General features: G+C 46.9%; 1 protein-coding gene across 2 annotated transcripts in view; it reads right to left on the bottom strand.

Moving 5' to 3' along the window:
• LOC147730708 (ras-related protein Rab-5B-like) overlaps positions 1–16,241 on the bottom strand; it is a 358,295-nt gene that overhangs the window by 262,437 nt on the left and 79,617 nt on the right. The window lies entirely within an intron of this gene.

Below are 16,241 nucleotides of genomic sequence, written 5' to 3'. Positions count from 1 at the left end.
AGGTGTTGAGGGTGAGGTGTTGAGGGTGAGGTGTTGAGGGTGAGGTGTTGAGGGTGAGGTGTTGAGGGTGAGGTGTTGAGGGTGAGGTGTTGAGGGTGAGGTGTTGAGGGTGAGGTGTTGAGGGTGAGGTGTTGAGGGTGAGGTGTTGAGGGTGAGGTGTTGAGGGTGAGGTGTTGAGGGTGAGGTGTTGAGGGTGAGGTGTTGAGGGTGAGTTGTTGAGGGTGAGGGGTTGAGGGTGATTGATTGTGAGTGGGTGAGGTGTTGAGGGTGAGTGAGTGAGGGTGAGGTGTTGAGAGTGAGTGAGGGTGAGGTGTTGAGGGTGAGGAGTTGAGGGTGAGGGGGTGAGGTGTTGAGGGTGAGGGGTTGAGGGTGAGGGCGAGTGAGGGTGAGGGGGTGAGGGGTTGAGGGGGTGAGGGGTTGAGGGGGTGAGGGTGAGTGAGTGAGGGTGAGGCTGAGGTGTAGAGTGTGAGTGAGAGTAAGAGTGAGGGTGATTGAGGGTTTCAGTGTTAGTGAGGGTGAGGTATTGAGGGTGAGTGAGGGGAAGGGTGATTGAGGGATTGAGAGTTAGTGAGGGTGAGGTGTTGAGTGTTAGTGATGGTGAGGTGTTGAGGGTGAGTGAGGGTGAGGGTGAGTGAGGGGGAGGGGGAGGCGTTGAGGATGAGTGAGGTGTTTAGGGTGAAGTGTTGAGGGTGTGGGTGAGGAATTGAGGGTGAGGGAGGGTGAGTGAGGGTGAATGGTTGAGGGTGAGTGATTGAGGGTGAGGGGTTGAGGCTGATGTTTTGTGGGTGAGTGAGGGTGAGATGTTGATGGTGAGTGAAGGTGAGGTGTTGGGTGAGGCGTTGAGGGTAAGTGAAGTTGAGGGTGGTTGAGTGAGGATGAGTGAGAGTGAGGGTGAGTGAGGAGTTGAGGGTGAGGTGTTGAGGGTGAGTGAGTGAGGGTGAGGTGTTGAGGGTGAGTGAGTGTGTGGTGTTGAGGGTGAGTGAGGATGAGTGAGAGTGAGGGTGAGGGGACAGCGGGTTATATATCCTCCTGGTGGTAAGACCAAGGCTGAAAACAGCGTACTTTGGTTTTTCTATTAAAAAAAAGGAAAAAAAGGAAGTAGATTCTTCAGTTGTGATCCCTTGAAGATGACAGCCGCTGGCAGGCTCGGACACTGCACTTCGGTTTCAGGGACGAGTGTCGGCACTTATTAGTCGTGTTGTTGGCACAGGAGGCGCTTCTCTGCGACGAGGAAGTATTTTAAATTGGACAGTTCTTGCATTTCTCAACCGGTATATCACACTCATCAGTGGGACAGGTGCTAGATTTTCTCAGCGTGGCTGCTTGCTTTTAATGGGAGAGTTTGCATTTCTCGATGTAATACAAGCACTTCACCAAGGCTGCTCTATTTCTGACGGGGCAGTGCCGGAACTGCTCTGAAAGGCTTGTACTTATAAAGGCACAGTATCACCACTACTCATCTTGGATGCTACACTTTAACTTAGGCATGACATGCACTTCTTGGGGCTAGCATACTGAGGCTTTGGGTCTGTACTGGCAGTACGTAGCAACGCTCATATACGTTTTACCTGAAAATGATATCACTTTGCATGACTGTTCATCTAATGTTATGGTACTAGCACTTCTCGGCGAGGCTTCTGTACCTTTAAATTGGCAATACCACTGTCACTGCATGGCTGCTGTGCATCAAATTAGAAAGTAATGGCTCTTCTCAGGACTGGTTCATTTTATTCTCTGGTACTGATGCTTCTCAGCAGGGCTGCTGCGCTTTTACAAGGGTAGTAACTGCGCTTCTCATCAGGACATATGCATAGGAAACAGTGTCTTATTACCTCGCTTTTCTCAGCAGGGTTCACGCATACTCAGTCGAACCGCACTCTTGCTTCTCAGGAGGATTCAGGCATACTCAGTCGAACAGCACTGGCGCTTCTCAGCAGGCCTGCCAGAAGGAGACGCGGCGCAGCGCCGTTTGCTATAATAGCTGAGTGGGTTTTGCACCTGCTGGGTGTGATCTACAAACAGCGCACGCGAGAAACAGCGACGAGGTCGCTCTTCCGTTTAAACTTCCAGGGTCGTTAATAAGTAGGGCCGTGTGCCAGGTTACAATGCCACCTGATATTGTCGCTGGAAGATAGAATGACGCAATATCAAAACCCGCATTATGTACAATAATGTCTAAACCCCTAGCAAAGAGGCGCGTGCTTAAAACCGGGACCGGCACAGGGCGAGGGAGGGAGGTTTTCGACGCCGTTTATTCCACAAACGGAAGGGATATTTATTGCTGCATTTTCCGTGCTGCAAACGTGCCGGGCGCTTACAGGCTTATGCATTATGTATCGAGGGCTGCGAGTTGTGCCTGCCTCTGAACGCAGCTCTGGCGTTGTGAGCACAGACGCTGCCTAGGGTGCCGGCTCTGGAAGAAACCTGCGCACACTACATACATGAATACTCCGTGCCCTAGGGATTGGCCGACGGATGCAGGCAGCATAGGCAGGGACTGTGCAAGAATTCCGACCCTCACACAGCAATGATGCTGCCTTCTCCACCAGTGAGATGATGTGATGGGGAGAGAGACAGAGGGAAAATAGGGAAGAAAGATAGTTGCATGCTCGGTGCTGTTGCAACAGAAATAAAAGGCGCTTATGGGAATTAGTTGAAACAGGGGTTCCCTGGGAGCACATGCCATTAAGTTAGCTCAGTGGGCTGCGCACATGCTGCAGAAACCCGTGTTTCTAACACACTGGTCACACTGTAGCTCGAATCCCAGCAGGCCTGGCTGAGGCGTTCATTCTATCTAGGTCTATCGCTGTGAAGTTAGAACACTTGTTATTCAGAGCGCCAAGAGGCCCTTCACTTTACTGTTGTGTTCGTGTGAAAGGCCAGTACAGCACCTTCTCTAACGCTGCGTCTGAACGACTGATTCAGCTGAGGATACGTTGTTCTGACTCCTGAACGCATATGAACATCTATTGCATTCTGGGAGTTGTAGTTAGTGCTTCGAAAATGAACGTTCTGCATTGCAAGTGTGGGGTGCTAGAAATGCAAATCTGTGCTGGCTGCGCAGGCGGTGACGCAGTCGCCTGGTAATCCTGTTCCTGGTTCACACGAGCAGCGCCTCAGACATGTTCTCTGAGAGGATGAGAAAACTTGTTTTCTGTCATTCCTGCCTGAGCCCGGGGTGGGACCTCGTCCTCTCCTCTCAGAGGAATGCGCCACACAAAGCGACGGCTCAGAACAAAGGCGGCCCTGCGCGCGTAGGCAATGGTTATTTTTAATTATAATCCTCGAACAGGGCAAGCGGATATTTTAACCGAGCAGTCGGTGCCGCCGCAGCTTCCTGCGAAGCTCTGGGCTCGGATTGTGGCGGGAGAGCTGGCGGCGGAGACACCAGGCCGCTGCCGAGGGGCACACGGTGCGACAGAGGAGGGCTAGAGGGACACGGGGACAATCTAGATCAGGGGCATGGCAGGGGAGGAGAGGAGGAGGGGGGAGGAGAGTAGGGGAGGCACGGCCTAGCGGCCGTGCAATCAAGTAGTGAGGGGGCGGAGAGGGACACGGGGACAATCTAGATCAGGGGCATGGCAGGGGAGGAGAGGAGGAGGGGGGAGGAGAGTAGGGGAGGCACGGCCTAGCGGCCGTGCAATCAAGTAGTGAGGGGGCGGAGCTGGGGGAGGCTGTGAGAGAGAGTAGGCAAGGCAGGCGACTGGGGGCATGTGGCACGCGCATTTAAGCTCAATGCGCATGCGCATTGAGCTTAAATTTCTCGTGCACTGCAAGGAATCGCCACGATTCCTTGCAGTGTGGATAAAGAGCGGATAACTGCCAATACTCTCGCCTTGCTCGATGCGCATGCGCATCGACAGGCGAGACCTAAACAGCCATCCTGGAGTTTATGCATCTATTTAAGAGAGCACACTATAGCAAACATGCTTCAGAGAAACAGAAGTGAGAAAGAGGGAGACGAGCAAAGAAAGGCACAGTGTAAGAAGGAAAGTTAGCTGTGCGAGAAGAGCAAATAAGTAGGACTTGTGAGGGGGGAGGCTATGAAAGAGGAAAGAAAGGTGTGTTTGTGAAGTGTGAGTTGTCTGCACCTGGCTGTCATGGTCTTTCTAAAGCAAAGGACAGGCCTGACTGACATGGAAATTTCCTCATCTTGAACTACAGAAACAGCAGTTCCACCCTTCATCACTACTATCCGTCAAACAGCAGGGCCAAGGAATTACTCACCAGCAGCCCCTTGCTTCTAAAGTCTTTGTGAAATTTCTAAAGGGAGACCTGCCTCCACCCTCCTCACTTCAATGCCTAGGTGTCAGCCCTCCAAACAAATGAATGCATGAAATACACCTTATCTGTCTGGAGAAGCTGTCTTCATCTTCCATCCTGTGCCGTGCTGAACTAGGGGCATCCAAAATGGATCTCTTTCAGAAGTCAGGCTCTCACAAACTTAAGAGTCATACTGCCATAAATGTACTAGAAGCATACTCTATACACACGTGACATTCTCGCGGTATGTCAGCGCAATGTTCTGGGTTACACATAAGAATGGTACTTTACACAATGGGGGGTCAACAAGCCACACTCTCACCGACACAGATAAACGGTCTGGTCATAAAACACCGTACACTGCCACTACCACTTAATCTGCTATATTCAGGGCAGGGACAGACGTCCTCTGTCTAACAGGAGGGCATGCTTGGTGCACCCCTTAAGTTCACAGGACTTGTCTCCATGAAAGAAAACAGAGCGGGATGAGCTAACATCAACAACATATTTTTATGTGCTTTGCTTTTTCTGTGGTAGTGCCCTATGATGGGTCTTTTCTGTCCTTGTGAGGGAATATAGCACTGCTGCTGTAGGTGGTGATTGCGAAGGAAGCTTGAGCTTTCGGAAGTTTCTGCATGCACCGTTTCTGAACATTTAACATATAATTAAATATTGTTTGCCATCACAAGAAAGTCTATGAGCCGAAAGCCTAATAGACTAAAATATATATTGGCCAGGGCCCCACAAATCCTTAATATTTTACTGTCAGACCCGCGCCATGCAGATTTATACACCGTGCACTGCATGCAACAGCATTATACTGATAAAAATGCACACACCAATACCATCACCAATACCATCTATATTAATTAGGATTATAGAGTCAGGTGCTAGAATGCAACGTCATGCCTCGGTGTTCTGAATGGCCTCAGCACTATTAACGATTAATAAACCACCATTAACATATTACTTCTATTGCAATAGTTTTCTTTTTTTTTTTTTTACCTTGAATTAGCAAAATCTTTTGCCATTTTTTCTGTCTGAACACATTCTGAAGAGATTGCATTTTTGGGATTTGTTGTAGACAGTGGGGCAGGGCACCCCCTGTTGTGTCTTTGTCCTTCATTAATGCTGACCCATCCTTTCTTGCTGGTTACTTTACAGATGACTGCTTAAACCAAGACAGTGGAGTGGACGAGAAAGCAATGGCAAAATAAACGGATCAATCTGTAAATGGCCTTCATGAGGCTGAAGTCCAGTCTGGAAGCCCCAGCTGAGTCAATGACAGCTGATATTTCTAAAGAACTCAGCCCAGTGCTTGTTGTGCCATCAATGAACCAGGGTATAATCTGGAGAACGCAGAGAGGATGTGATCTATATAAAAAATAAAAAAGCCAGGCTTAGGGAAGAAGCTGTGAAGCCTATAAGTTAATGAACAGGAATGTGAAAATCTCCTTGCTGCTTTCGCGCCTGGCCATCTGATCAATGGCCTAAGATTAGCCTTCACCCAGGAAGAGTGAGACTACGTGAAGTTACTATGTAGATGAGTGTTGGGTAGGGCAAAAATGACATGTTTCGGAGATGTAGGGGCCCATGACCAACTTAATCACACAAGTAATCCTTATTAAATGTCTCCTCAAATGAATTATTGGCTGTTGCTCCTTTATCAAAGAGCGGGAGCCGGCTGGCTCATAATTCTGATCACCATCGACCCAAACAAACATAGCGTGGAGGTTCTAGCAGATCGCTACATTTAATTGTTCTGCAAAAATTAACATGCACTCTTAGACGTCGTTCAGCTTCTTTCATGCAACAGAAATAATATTTCAATATAAACCTAGAAGATAGTTATTAATATGAAAGTTTGGTCATTTTGTCAGTTCCTTGCGTATTGGGTTAACCAGAATCCCTGAATAAAACACTTCATCTCATGTTCTTTTGTTACGTCTGCCACTGACTATTAGGAAGAGCTTTTTATAACGCGTTTTCTTTGGTTTTTGTAACAATCCTTTGATACGTTGACGCTTCGGTTATTTGGATCATGCAGAGCTTACTGAATTTCCGGGAATAGACATACTGTTACCGATTATCATTTACCATTCCCTCGAGCGTGTTTGTTTAGCTCGTTCATGTAACAGAGTCTTTGTTGATAAATATAAAAAAGAAATGCTTGCCAAAACCTTTGCTCTACTTGGCAAACGCATTTATTGTTCCCAAAAACATCATTACATAAGTACGAGAGCAAGAAAACGGGTCTGGAGATTAAACCGAGTTTCCACATCACCTCCAATTCAAGAATCCATTGCACTAAAGGCCTCGGTAAGCACATGGAAAAAGCTACCCTGAGCCTTCAGCATCCTTGCACTCATACGCAGCACTTAAAAATATGCAACAACATTGTGAAATATGAAGAACAATTACAAAGGGAAGGAGAGTTTGCACTCTATCTATTCTAAAGCATCTATGAACTGGAGTCTAAACGTCCACTGCCTACCCGTTTGGATGCTGGTAATCCATCCTTCCAAGAAGGCGATGCTGTATCAGTACCCCACTATCCACCCGTTAAAGGGCTCTATAACTGGTTAAAGGGAGTGTTCAAATTAATACAAGTTTGATGTGTGTGTGTACATACCGCTGAGTAATGAATGAAGAACATTGTGGAAAACAAGCAGTTGGGCAGCTGAGAAGAAGCTGCACTATTAATGAATTTCACGGTACACGTTTTCACTCGTAGAACTACCCTACGCTATACTTGAGCATGTGGGACCAACTGTACTAAGAACTGGTCGCAAAATACTTGTTGCAATTTGCGACTAGTTTTTTTGCGACTGACCTATGTATTCACAAATCTGAACGCAAATAACCGTTTTCTAGTAGGTCACAATTTGACCTACCTCATGAATATTAAAGTAGATGAGGTAGGTCGAAATTGCCACCCACTCGAAATTGCAGGCATCACAGGTATTGTGGTATGCGGAGGTTAGCAGACCACCACGTCTGTGATTGCTTTTAAATAGAGTATTTGTTTTAAAAATGCAACTGGGATGCGTTTAAAAACAAAAAAACTACTAGTCTTTGGAACCAATGCCTACTCTTAACAAGCATTGGAAATGCAATAGGTCTCGCATTAGGAAAGTTTGAGCTATTGGTCTTTAAAAAATGACATTTATTTTTATTTATGTGTTTTTTAAAATAGCTAAATTAATAGCTTTGTCATTTACAATGCAATAGTTATAACTTTCGCAAATGTGACGCCTATAGCATTTGTAATGCAACATGTTTTGTATTTATGTGACTTAGATGTTTTGATATTACAAATAACAATGGCTTTTAGTTTTTTTTTAAATTAATACTTAAATAATTTATTTAATTTGTAATGGCAATAGCTTAAACTTTTGTAAATCACTTTTGTGAAGATTATGTTCAGTGTTTTTTATTGTGACGAAAATCCAAGAACAGAAGTGAAATATTAACATCTTTTTGTGATTTGTAATAAAGCTTGAAAGCTTGAAAACAGCTTGAAACATTGAAAGAACATTTTTGAATCAGTGATGCTGTGGTGGTGCTGAGTGATGCTGTGGTTGCGCTGAGTGATGCTGTGGTTGCGCTGAGTGATGCTGTGGTTGTGGTTGCGCTGAGTGATGCTGTGGTTGCGCTGAGTGATGCTGTGGTTGCGCTGAGTGATGCTGTGGTTGCGCTGAGTGATGCTGTGGTTGCGCTGAGTGATGCTGTGGTTGCGCTGAGTGATGCTGTGTTTGCGCTGAGTGATGCTGTGTTTGCGCTGAGTGATGCTGTGGTTGCGCTGAGTGATGCTGTGGTTGCGCTGAGTGATGCTGTGGTTGCGCTGAGTGATGCTGTGGTTGCGCTGAGTGATGCTGTGGTTGCGCAGAGTGATGCTGTGGTTGCGCAGAGTGATGCTGTAGTTGCGCAGAGTGATGCTGTGGTTGCGCAGAGTGATGCTGTGGTTGCACAGAGTGATGCTGTGGTTGCGCAGAGTGATGCTGTGGTTGCGCAGAGTGATGCTGTGGTTGCGCAGAGTGATGCTGTGGTTGCGCAGAGTGATGCTGTGGTTGCGCTGAGTGATGCTGTGGTTGCGCTGAGTGATGCTGTGGTTGCGCTGAGTGATGCTGTGGTTGCGCTGAGTGATGCTGTGGTTGCGCTGAGTGATGCTGTGGTTGCGCTGAGTGATGCTGTGGTTGCGCTGAGTGATGCTGTGGTTGCGCTGAGTGATGCTGTGGTTGCGCTGAGTGATGCTGTGGTTGCGCTGAGTGATGCTGTGGTTGCGCTGAGTGATGCTGTGGTTGCGCTGAGTGATGCTGTGGTTGTGGTTGCGCTGAGTGATGCTGTGGTTGCGCTGAGTGATGCTGTGGTTGCGCTGAGTGATGCTGTGGTTGCGCTGAGTGATGCTGTGGTTGCGCTGAGTGATGCTGTGGTTGCGCTGAGTGATGCTGTGTTTGCGCTGAGTGATGCTGTGGTTGTGGTTGCGCTGAGTGATGCTGTGGTTGCGCTGAGTGATGCTGTGGTTGCGCTGAGTGATGCTGTGGTTGCGCTGAGTGATGCTGTGGTTGCGCTGAGTGATGCTGTGGTTGCGCTGAGTGATGCTGTGGTTGCGCTGAGTGATGCTGTGGTTGCGCTGAGTGATGCTGTGGTTGCGCTGAGTGATGCTGTGGTTGCGCTGAGTGATGCTGTGGTTGCGCTGAGTGATGCTGTGGTTGCGCTGAGTGATGCTGTGGTTGCGCTGAGTGATGCTGTGGTTGCGCTGAGTGATGCTGTGGTTGCGCTGAGTGATGCTGTGGTTGCGCTGAGTGATGCTGTGTTTGCGCTGAGTGATGCTGTGGTTGTGGTTGCGCTGAGTGATGCTGTGGTTGCGCTGAGTGATGCTGTGGTTGCGCTGAGTGATGCTGTGGTTGCGCTGAGTGATGCTGGGGTGGCGCTGAGTGATGCTGGGGTGGCACTGAGTGATGCTGGGGTGGCACTGAGTGATGCTGGGGTGGCACTGAGTGATGCTGGGGTGGCGCTGAGTGATGCTGGGGTGGCGCTGAGTGATGATGTGGTGATTGATGCTGAGTGGTGCTGTGGTGGTGCTGAGTGATGCTGTGGTGGTGCTGAGTGGTTCTGTGGTGGCGCTGTGGTGGTTCTGTGGTGGTTCTGTGGTGGCGCTGTTAATGTGGTGGTGCTGAGTGTTGCTGGGGTAGCGCTGAGTGATGATGTGATTGATGCTGAGTGGTGCTGTGGTGGTGGTGTGCTGGTTCTGTGGTGGTGCTGAGTGGTGCTGTGGTGGTGCTGAGTGATGCTGTGGTGGTGGTGTGGTGGTTCTGTGGTGGTGCCGAGTGGTGCTTTGGTGGTGCCGAGTGGTGCTTTGGTGGTGCTGAGTGATGCTGTGGTGGTGCTGAGTGATGCTGTGGTGGTGCTGAGTGCTACTGAGTGGTGCTGTGGTGGTGCTATGGTGGTGCTGTTAATGTGGTGGTGCTGAGTGATGATGTGGTGATGGTGAGTGGTGCTGAGTGATGCTGGGGTGGTGCTGAGTGATGCCGTGGTGTTGCCGAGTGATGCTGTGGTGGTGCTGAGTGGAGCTGTGGTGGTTCTGTGGTGGTGCAGAGTGGTGCTGTGGTGGTGCAGAGTAGTGCTGTGGTGGTGCTGAGTGGTGCTGTGGTGGTGGTGCCGAGTGGTGCTGTGGTGGTGGTGCCGAGTGGTGCTTTGGTGGTGCCGAGTGATGCTGTGGTGGTGCTGAGTGATGCTGTGGTGGTGCTGAGTGATGCTGTGGTGGTGCTGAGTGATGCTGTGGTGGTGCTGAGTGATGCTGTGGTGGTGCTGAGTGATGCTGTGGTGGTGCTGAGTGATGCTGGGGTAGCGCTGAGTGATGATCTGGTGATTGATGCTGAGTGGTGATGTGGTGGTACTGAGTGATGCTGAGTGATGATGCGGTGATGGTGAGTAGTCACGAGTGGTGCTGAGTGATGCTGTGGTGTTGCTGAGTGATGCTGTGGTGGTGCTGAGTGGTGCTGTGGTGGTGCTGTGGGGATTCTGTGGTGGTGCTGAGTGGTGCTGTGGTGGTGCTGTGGGGATTCCGTGGTGGTGCTGAGTGGTGCTGTGGTGGTGCTGAGAGATGCTGTGGTGGTGCTGAGAGATGCTGTGGTGGTGCTGAGTGGTGCTGTGGTGATGCTGAGTGATGCTGTGGTGGTGCTGAGTGATGCTGTGGTGGTGCTGAGTGATGCTGTGGTGGTGCTGAGTGGTGCTGTGGTGGTGCTGTGGTGGTGCTGTGGTGGTGCTGTGGTGGTGCTGAGTGGTGCTGAGTGTTAATGTGGTGGTGCTGAGTGATGCTGTGGTGGTGCTGAAAAAATGCGTCCAGCACCTGAGCTTAATGTCGTGTCTGCCGTCTTTAGTTATTTCAAAAATATTCGCTATTGAAATGGTATCATGATCATAGGCGGTGCAGTTCCAATGTTTATAAACATAAAACAATATCCTGTGTTGGACAACTGTAGGGTTTGCAGCGTCGTGCCAGAGGACAGAAATAATTACCCACAGTCAAAGTATAACAGATGAACAGTTGGCAAAGGTCCATCAGAGCTCACATAACTGTAGCATGACTCGAAGCTCCCAGGGCCGCCAAGGAATGAGTTATTAGGACCAGCAAGTGAGAAAGGGTTTCGCAGGCTTTACTACACGGGGAGGCTGTACCACACCAGCATGAAATGAACAGGGAAAACATTTAGCAGAACAGCAAAAAACAAGTGTTGGACACATTATTTTAGCTCGGTGGAAAAACTGAAATTACATATGATACTGTATGCAGTGCAAGATAATAGGAGCGAGCGTTTGTGCCACACAACATTTTAACTCTATAGTCAAAAATAAGTCTAAAAGTGTATAACAATTCCAAATCGGAAACAACCTGGTCAAACTCGCTTCCAACATATGTACAGGTCGGTCCATATTTAGCTTACATGGAGTTCAGCCAACAGACACCAACCACGTGTGGCAGAGAATGAAGGCGAGAATGTGCTAGCATAACATGCTCTTGGCATTGCTGTGGGGAGGGGGAGGGGAAATGCGAGACACGGCTGGCAAGACAGGATGTGGCATAACGGCTAGAGCGGTCGCTTTTGAAGCTGGGGAACAGAGTTTGAGTCTCGGCGGGAGGGTCAAGATCCTGTGAATCTGGGCAAATCACTTAATCTCTCCATGCATAACAAGTCAGGCGGCACAAAAAAAAAGCGGCCGCGAAATGAAAGTAAAAAACGCGGCCACGAACAAACGGAAAGTGCCATTATTGGGCGATACTATGGGTCAGCCAAACATAAGATAAAGTAAACATGCATGGCTTACCAAGGTCCATTAGATGAGGTAAATGAAACTAGAAAAATAAAGAGAAAGGTAGGCGATTGTCAGAAGAAAGACGGGAGGAGAAGGGGCACAAAGAGAAACGGGGACTGGAGTCAGGTAGCGACCTTAGAAGCGACATACAACAGCAGAAACTGGCCGAAGTCTAAGGGTATGAGCGTATATGAGCGTGGCCGTAAGCTTGTAAGCCAAAGGGCTAGGGCTAGAGCTGGTGAGCTAATTCTCGCAAAGGCACAAGGAGAGTGGCGGGCGGGCGCAGAAAAAAATAAAATGTAAACGCTCGGCAGCAAAGGCTTTATACACTTATAATCGGGGGTGAAAAAGTAAGGTCAAGGTATGACTTACTTATGCTAGACAAGTCGGGCAGCACAACAGGGGAAAAAAAAACGCGGCCGCGAAATGAAAACCTTTGATGCAGCAGGGGGCGGAGCGGATACCTTTGAAGAGCTGCTGGAGGCTGGCTTTGATGTGCATGCGCTTTTTAGGTCAATGCGCTTGCGCATTGAGCTTGCTTTTCATGGGCACAGCATGAAATCGCCCGATGGTTAAGCTCTCGTTAAGCCCCTATATTCTCGCAAGCGCATTGACAGGCGAGACCTAAAAACTGTTCTGGTCACCAATTAGACAGGGGAAGAGGACCTTTGGGAGACCTTTCCGTTGGCGAACAGGAAGGAGGTGGTAAAAAATTGTTTTGCAACTGGAATTTGGTCCGAAACATTAATACATACCAATCTGTTATTTGGAAGGGATGCCCTAAACATACCCCATCCAAAAACCCGAATAGGTACTAGGTCGCAAACCCAAACTGCGATTCAGTAACTTGTTACAGAATCGCAATTTGTAGTTTGTACATAACAAAAGGCATTTTTGTGATTGCAAATGGCCAGATTTTGCGAATGGGGCCATTTGCATCCACGATAATACGTCGTATATTTGGCCCATGATGTGAAACACACTGAAAATCATTAAACACACATTCATGCACTTCTAATTTTCTCAAAGTGAATACGGCATTCCACCTTTATATGGAAACATGGAACAACCATAAGCCCCAGCCCACACCAGCCTAAGATTAAGTAAATGTTCCTGTTTCCAATTCAAGATGCCTACTTTTGTCAGTGAAGGTTAAACAAGCAGATTTCTCTCACCAGTTAAGTTTCTCCGGTTATTTTTGCATGTGAATTTCTGGGAAGCAACCAAAAATCGACAGTGTTTCAATGAATAATGAAATGTCTCACAAGGCAGAAAAAACCCACGTCAGAGGGTGAAGCCCCACAAATAATGTCTGTGACATGTAGAAAGTATTAACTATTGAACACTACTCACTAAGCCTAGTGGAAGACAAGAAACATTGTAAATGTTCTCAGGAATGGACAAAAAGTGAAAATTAGGAGTAATGTTTATATTAACAGTCTAGAAGAGATTTGGTTTTATTTAATAAATATCTAGTTGGACCTACTAAAGTGCTAATACTAAATGTTATTGGCCGAATGTTTAGAGAGATCTTTATAGTGAGGCTGAATCTGTTTCTAAGTGATGCTTGTTTTGCTAGTTAAGGAGACTAAACCATAGGGAAGTAAAATGTTTGACCAATATCACAAAATGGGGTCCATGTGGGAGACCAGTGTTAGATCTCTGGGCCTTCTGTGCTAAGGGTGTTGCCGTCTACAAAGCCTCTTATTCAGTAAATCAGAGGGTTTGCGAATGCCAAAACACTTTTTCAAATGTGCTAAGACCATTTAACAAATTCAGAAAAGGTTTTCTGAATAGTTAAATGGGCTTAGGAAACCATACTAAATTGGTATTTGGAAGTGGTGTGTTTAAGAGTGTCCATTCAAAACACTGACTCTTTACGGTATGCATTAATGTTCTGAGACCAGATTCATATTTTGCAGACACTTCCCCTTTTGAGAATGTTGACAAAAGTATTATTTAGGAGCAGGCACCATGGACCTCAGTCTACTTGTAAACAAGTTTCTAACATTTTCATTTTTTAAGTTTTGCCTGCATTCTTGCAAAATCTCTTGCATAAAAAAAATCTTAAAAGGGGCTTAGAGCTCGACTAATACTTAGCTGAACTTACCGTTTGTTTATTCCAAAGTCGTTCTAATTTACATGCTTCTGACTGGTCAGCACGTCGTCACTTCCTGCTCTGCTTGCCTGTCCATGCCGTGAAGCTTGGCCCAAGTACAGCTTCCGGTCACTGGCCACTGGATACACTGGCTATGCACTGTGAAGGTACTTTTCTTTTCCTCATTTCCTACCAAGCACTCCATACGAGTGCGTCTTCAGGCAGTCTTCTCTCCTCGCAGCTTGTTGTCCATGCTCCTTCACCCGCTCGCCCTCCTCTCTCTGTTCATCCACCTCGTGCCTGCATAGGTACTTTTTATTTTTTTATTTTTATACTTTAGCACTTCATCGGAGTGCATCAATTTGCAGGCTGACTCTACCTGTCCCTCCAACCCTGCCTGTTTTTGTTCTTGGTGGTCTGCTAACCAAAAGCAGGAAACCCTCCCTGTGATGGTAGTGAATCGAAGTGTGTCGCAATTGCAACCTACCTCATTAGTATTCATGAGGTAGGTTAAAATGGGACTCCCTAAGATTCAGTATTTTATAAACTGACCTCTTAGTACATAGGTCGGTTTGCATTTGGTACAAATTGAAACCACTTTTTATCAAATGCATTTTTAATATGACACCCTTTGTTTTTTTACTTTCCCTATTAATTAAAAAAAATAACACTGCCTCCTCTTGCTTGGTGGATTAAAGCCTGTGAAGCACTGGCAAGTAGGTGATGATCGTCTAGCAGGAAAACCATTTCATTTGTGCTCTGATATAAGAACACCACATCGTAAAAAAATCAACAGTCATTAACGGCGTTACAAGGAAATAATATAGTTCTCTCCTTCCTCTACTTTCACGCCACTGCTGGGTTCGAGTGCTCTCCTTCTCACTCTGCAAACTCATCTGCAGAAGGATGGAACGTTGCTACATCTTCGAGCAACAGTAGCATTCATATCTCAGCTTAAACACTACAGTGGAATGCATATTGTGAACCACCTACCAGCAATGCCTCCTGCTGACTGTCTCGCTTTGTCTTCTGTATGCAGGATACTGTGGGGAGGCGGGGTGGCAGTCAGCTTCCAAATCCTGCACAATTGACCTACAGTTTGGGGGGCTATGCCATATTAGTGGCAATTCAAAGGCCCTCATATTGACTGAAAGATGCTTGCTCACTTCCACCTCACAATACAGGAACAAAAAGGAAACCTGAACCTGAAGCAGTATCAGTGTTTACTTTTGCTGCTTTAATACACAATGTTTGATTTGTTCCTTGCAAAAAATTACAATCAAGGAAAGTAAAGAGTGCTGAAAGAGACAACCATTTCTCTCAACTGAATTTAATGGTCACAAGGTCAGCCCATGAACAGTGGCCTATACAGACAGTCTTGTGTTAATGCCTTAGTATATGTGTCTACAGTCAGGGGAGAGAGGAGTTATGTTATCAATGTTCTAAAGCTACAGATCAGGCTCTATTGACAAGGTAGATGACAAATTCCGAGCAGATCTAACGACTGAAGATATGTTGTCTATTGCATGTTCAGTAATACGCATTTATCTTAGCAATGTACACAGCTAAATACTATATGCTAAACTGTGCCTAGAAAGGCAGACAGAAATGCACTATGACTTAATATATATATGCACAATAATGTATTTACTGCAAAAAAATTAATAAAATCTGTTTAAAAAAAATATATGCGACTACAGCCCCATGTACTACTGTGTAAAGGAGTCTGTTACTAAATGACTCAAAAACTGCATGTTGGACCCGTACGTCCTCTGTGCTGGATTACTCTTGTTCATTGGTCCTTGGTCGCTCAGTTTACAGAAAGGGAGTTGCGATGAGTGAGGCAATTGTACAAAGAGTACAATGTTACATTGAACATCTCTTATTCAGAGATTGGTCCGCGGTGGAGGCAGGGAACAGAGATTGCCCTTCCTGCATACAGGGTGGACTCCTTCATGGAAGTGAATGCCTTAGAAAAAGCTACCTGATCCTGCTGGGTTGCTGGATGGAGAACATATGCAGGGACTGCTCTAAGTCAGCCAAAGCAGTATCCCCGGCAGGATATCACTCTGGCCAATCACAACTGCCCAGGTGTTGCCACTTTTGGGATTATAGGGAGTGACTGTGGGCACAAGCTAAATTCAATGCTCGCTTGATACCCTACTACAGGCAAACCCATAATCTGCCCTGCTTCTCGATCCTCTCTACAAACCCTCCGCCCTCACCTTGCAACTCATACAAGCCCCTGCGACTTCCATTTACCACTTGCTCCGAGCAGGTGGTAGACTATGGGTAGAATTGACCACAGAAAAAGCGATCACTATGTGGTAATCACACAGTAATTCTAGGCTTGACTGGTTAACTCCCATTCTGGGCATAAACACCTGTAATTGCAACCCATAAATCGTGCAATTAATAATGAGGCCTAAGTGTAACTGGAACTACTAAGAACTCTAGCTTGGCAGTCTGGGTTTCAAGTTCTTGATAGTTTAATTAGGATATTTTATAGATAAAATCAAATGCAATGTGCTCAGAAATCAAATTCAACAAAAACTACATACTG

Source organism: Lissotriton vulgaris, chromosome 2_1 (genome assembly GCF_964263255.1).
Source record: "Lissotriton vulgaris chromosome 2_1, aLisVul1.2, whole genome shotgun sequence".
NCBI lineage: Eukaryota > Metazoa > Chordata > Amphibia > Caudata > Salamandridae > Lissotriton > Lissotriton vulgaris.
The sequence above is the reverse complement of the archived record's forward strand: the minus strand, read 5'-3'. Positions and strand labels throughout refer to the sequence as shown.